General features: G+C 38.0%; 1 non-coding gene across 1 annotated transcript; it reads left to right on the top strand.

Annotated features, from left to right (window-relative positions):
* The first annotated feature begins 4,857 nt into the window (after positions 1 to 4,857).
* Positions 4,858 to 4,929, top strand: TRNAW-CCA (transfer RNA tryptophan (anticodon CCA)). Its single transcript has one exon. It is a non-coding gene; the product is annotated as a tRNA-Trp (tRNA).
* Positions 4,930 to 5,399: the final 470 nt, after the last annotated feature.

The raw sequence follows: 5,399 nt of genomic DNA, 5'->3' as shown, positions 1-5,399 counted from the left end.
TCTGTTTGCAACCTGATGGAGGTCAGTATAGATGGACTAATAGAGAAAGTCCCACACACTGCTAGAAGGCCACATATTTTTTCAGAGGTAGATGCAGAAAAAAATATATTCAGTTTGCAACCTGATGGAGGTCTGTATAGATGGATTAATAGAACAAGTCCCACACACAGCTAGAAGCCCAATATTTTTTCAGAGGTAGATGCAGATAAAAATATATTCAGTTTGCAACCTGATGGAGGTCAGTATAGATGGACTAATACAACAAGTCCCACACACAGCTAGAAGCCCAATATTTTTTCAGAGGTAGATGCAGAAAAAAATATATTCAGTTTGCAACCTGATGGAGCTCAGCATAGATGGACTAATACAACAAGTCCCACACACAGCTAGAAGCCCAATATTTTTTCAGAGCTGGATGCAGAAAAAAATTATATTCAATTTGCAACCTGATGGAGGTCAGTATAGATGGACTAATAGAATGATGCTATGCCCAAAAGATTTTACTTCACTAGGTGCAGTAAAAAAATTGGTATTCTATACACAGGTGGTATATCTTGCAACACAGATAGGCTACTCCTCTGACTAACACACTCTGCAATAGGCCAAAAAGGATTAGCTTTGCTAGATGCAGCCAAATGCTGTGAAAAAAACTTGCACAGCACTGGCACAGACCTGCCTGGCAAAAACTGATAGGAACTGATGTAACCTAGTCCTGAAAAGGACTCCAAATACAATTAGTCTTTACTCCCACAATCTATCTATTTAAGAGCACAGACCTGCCTGATAAAAGTCGTAGGGAATGCTGTAACCTAGTCCTTAAAAGGACTGCAATCACAACTATTCCCTACTCCCAAGCTATCTGTAGATTTGTGCGAAAATTGGCTTGAAATTAACAAGGTATAGCGCACACAGCAACAGCGGTGCCGTCTAACACGCAGCTGCAGCAGTGAGAAAATGGTGGCGACCGGGAAAATGGCTTGGTCTTATAGGGCAAGGACATGTGACATACACTGCCAATGACACATGCCCTTGCTTGTGTGAAAAAAAGCACTTCGCTTCGTGTGTGCGCTGCTGATAGGCTAACAGATTGCACCTCCCCACTGTAAATGCGGGAAAGAGAAAAAAAAAATGGAGATCTTCATTGTTCCTGCAGAGATCCATCCCCTGCCCCTCCCCCCACCCCGCTGTACACTCAAACTGCGTATTAACATTAATTTTCATCATTACTGAGAAAAAATCCAGTTATGATTTTGGTGCACGAACAGTTATCGAACATAACCTCGAACAGCCGAATTTTTCTCAAATTGTTCGTGTTCGCCGAACGGCTCGAACACCGCCCAAAACAGCTCGAATTTGAGATTGGCGAACAGTTCGAGTAGAACAACGCTCATCTCTACTGGGTAGATGGAGCATTAAATGGCAAATGAGGTTTAACGAGGAGAAATGTAAGGTCATACATATGGGAAGGAAAAATGGAAGTCACCAGTACTCACTGAATGGGAAATCATTGGGGAATTCAGAGATGGAGAAGGACTTGGGCATCTTGATTGATAGTAAACTAAATTGGAGTGCCCAAAGTCAGGCCGCTGCTGTAAGGGCAAACAGGGTAATGGGATGTATCAGAAGAGGTATAGCTGCAAAGGATGAGAACATTCTTCTTCCACTGTACAAAGCCCTGGTCAGACCACACTTGGAATACTGTGCTCAGTTATGGGCCCCAATATATAGAAAGGATATAAATGAGCTTGAAAAGGTACAAAGGAGGGCAACAAAATTAATAAGGGGAATGGAGGGACTGCAATACCCAGAGAGATTGGCAAAACTAGGACTATTCAGCCTGGAAAAGAGAAGGTTGAGGGGGGACATAATAAATGTGTACAAATAAGTTAGGGGACAGTATAGAGACCTTGCCCGGTATTTGTTCAAAAGGAGGGATATTACGGTAACAAGAGGACATTCACTAAGACTGGAAGAGAAAAGGTTCCAGCACCAGCATAGGAAGGGGTTCTTTACGGTAAGAGCAGTGAGAATATGGAATTCACTGAGTGAGGAGACGGTAATGTCAGATTCACTACACCAGTTCAAGCAGGGACTGGATGCATTTCTAGATGCCAAGCAGATTTCAGCGTATACTTAAAAATAGAATAAAATAGTAGGTTGATACAGGGATTTATTCTGACTGCTGGTTTCAGAGTCGGGAGGGAATTTTTCCTCAGGTGAAGATTGGCTAAATCATTTGAGGTTTTTGCCCTCCTCTGGATCAACTTTAGCAATTACAGAACTTACAAGTCGAACTTGATGGACGCAAGTCTTTATTCGGCTTTACAAACTATGTTACTATGTTACTATGTTGTTTGATCTCGTGGCACAACGGTAGCGCATCTGACTCCAGATCAGAGGGTTGCATGTTCATATCACGTCGCGGTCAAAAAACTTTTTCATAACTTAACCCATGTCTGGATTAAAACTAAGGCTGTGTTGCTATCTGTCAGCACAGTGTCTAAAAAAGTGTCTTTTAGTTGAATGTTATAAATTAATATCTTATAAACAATTATTTGATGAGAAAAATCATAGGGAAGCAAAATCAAAACATTGAATATTTAAGGCACGTTGGGATCTCTTTTCACTTTGATCATAGCATTGTCATCTTTGAATCCATAAGAAAAAAGGGTTCTTTACTAGACTCTGAATTTTAAACTGGAAAACCCTGCATTCCCAATATCAAGATGTTCATTCATCCTTGTTTATGTGTTTTTCAGTCTGTAAGTAAAAGTAGCAAATTTCGAGGTGTGCCACGATTTCTTCATGCACTTTTTAATTGAGTTATATTATGGACGGAAAGTTACTTCTAATATGACATCGTGGCGCAACAGTAGCGATTCTGACTCCAGGTCAGAAGGTTGTGTGTTCAAATCAAGTCGGGATCAAAAAACTTTTTCAGAACTTAACCCATGTCTGGATTAAAATTGAAGCTGTGTTGCTATCTGTCAGCACAGTGTCTGAAAAAGTGTCTTTTAGTTGAATGTTATATATTAATATCTTATAAACAATTATTTCATGAGAAAAATAATCAGGAAGCAAAATCAAAACATTGAATATTTAAGGCACGTTGGGATCTCCTTTCACTTTGATCATAGCATTGTCATCTTTGAATCCATAAGAAAAAAGGGTTCTTTACTAGACTCTAAATTTTAAACTGGAAATCCCTGCATTCCCAATACCAAGATGTTCATTCGTCCTTGTTTATGTCTTTTTCAGTCTGTAAGAAAAAGTAGCAAATTTCGAGAAGGTGTGCCACGATTTCTTCATGCAATTTTTAAGTCAGTTATATTATGCGCGGAAAGTTTCTTTTAATATGACCTCGTGGTGCAACGCTAGCGAATCTGACTCCAGATCAGAAGGTTGCATGTTCAAATCACGCCAGGATCAAGCAACTTTTCATTACTTAACCCATGTCTGGATTTAAATTGAAACTGTGTTGCTATCTGTCAGCAAAGTGTCTAAAAAAGTGTATTTTAGTTGAATGTTATAGATTAATATCTTACAAACAATTCTTTGATGAGAAAAATCATCGGGGAACAAAAGCAAAACATTGAATATTTTTGGCACGTTGGGATCTATTTTCACTTTGATCATAGCATTGTCATCTTTGAATCCATAAGAAAAAAGGGTTCTTTACTAGACTCTGAATTTTAAACTGGAAAACCCTGCATTCCCAATATCAAGATATTCATTCGTCCTTGTTTATGTCTTTTTAGTCTGTAAGTAAAAGTAGCAAATTTCGAGAGGGTGTGCCACGATTTCTTCATGAACTTTTTACGTGAGTTATATTATGGGCGGAAAATTACTTTTCATATGACCTTGAGGTGCAACTGTATCGCATCTGACTCCATATCAGAAGGTTGCGTGTTCAAATCATGTTGGGGTCAAAAAACTTTTTCATAACTTAACCCATGTCTGGATTAAAATTGAAGCTGTGTTGTTATCTGTCGTCACAGTGTCTAAAAAATTGTATTTTAGTTGAATGTTATAGATTAATATCTTATAAACAATTATTTGATGAGAAAAATAATCAGGAAGCAAAATCAAAACATTAAATATTTAAGGCACCTTGCGATCTCCTTTCACTTTGATCTTAGCATTGTCATCTTTGAATCCATAAGAAAAAAGGGTTCTTTACTAGACTCTGAATTTTAAACTGGAAAACCCTGCATTCCCAATATCAAGATATTCATTCGTCCTTGTTTATGTCTTTTTCAGTCTGTAAGTAAAAGTAGCAAATTTCGAGCTGTGCCACGATTTCTTCATGCACTTTTTAAGTGAGTTATATTATGAGCGGAAATTTACTTTTCATATGATCTCGTGGCCCAATGGTAGGGCGTCTGACTGCAGGTCAGAAGGTTGCGTGTTCAAATCACATCGGGGTCAAGCAGCTTTTTCATAACTTAACCCATGTCTGGATTAAAATTGAAGCTTTGTTGCTATCTGTGTTTGTTGCACAGTGTCTAAAAAAGTGTCTTTTAGTTGAATGTTATAGATTAATATCTTACAAACAATTCTTTCATGAGAAAAATCATCGGGGAACAAAAGCAAAACATTGAATATTTTAGGCACGTCGGGATCTCCTTTCACTTTGATCATAGCATTGTCATCTTTGAATCCATAAGAAAAAAGGGTTCTTTACTAGATTCTAGATTTTAAACAGGAAAACCCTGCATTCCCAATATCAAGATGTTCATTCATCCTTGTTTATGTCATTTTCAGTCTGTGAGCAAAAGTAGAAAATTTCGAGAAGGTTTGCGCGATTTCTTCATACACTTTTCATGTGAATTATGGGTGGAAAGTTTCTTTTCGAATGATCTTGTGGTGCAACGGTAGCGCGTCTGACTCCAAATCAGAAGGTTGCGTGTTCAGATCACGCCAGGGTCAAGCAACTTTTTCATTACTTAACACATGTCTGGATTAAAATTGAAACTGTGTTGCTATCTGTCAGCGCAGTGTCTAAAAAAGTGTCTTTTAGTTGAATGTTATAGATTAATATCTTATAAACAATTCTTTGATGAGAAAAATCATCGGGAAACGAAATCAAAACATTGAATATTTAATGCACTTCGGGATCTCTTTTCACTTTGATCATAGCATTGTCATCTTTTAAACCATAAGAAAAAAGGGTTCTTTACTAGATTCTAAATTTTAAACTGGAAATCCCTGCATTCCCAATATCAAGATGTTCATTCGTCCTTGTTTATGTCTTTTTCAGTCTGTAAGTAAAAGTAGCAAATTTCGAGAAGGTGTGCAACGATTTCTTCATGCACTTTTTAAGTGAGTTATATTATGGGCGGAAAGTTTTTTTTCACATGACCTCGTGGTGCAATGGTAGAGCGTCTGACTCCAGATCA

This window comes from Phyllobates terribilis, unplaced genomic scaffold (assembly GCF_046119375.1).
Source record: "Phyllobates terribilis strain yellow unplaced genomic scaffold, ASM4611937v1 Scaffold_11__3_contigs__length_659146591, whole genome shotgun sequence".
Taxonomy (NCBI): domain Eukaryota; kingdom Metazoa; phylum Chordata; class Amphibia; order Anura; family Dendrobatidae; genus Phyllobates; species Phyllobates terribilis.
This window is presented reverse-complemented; position numbering and strand designations above follow the sequence as displayed.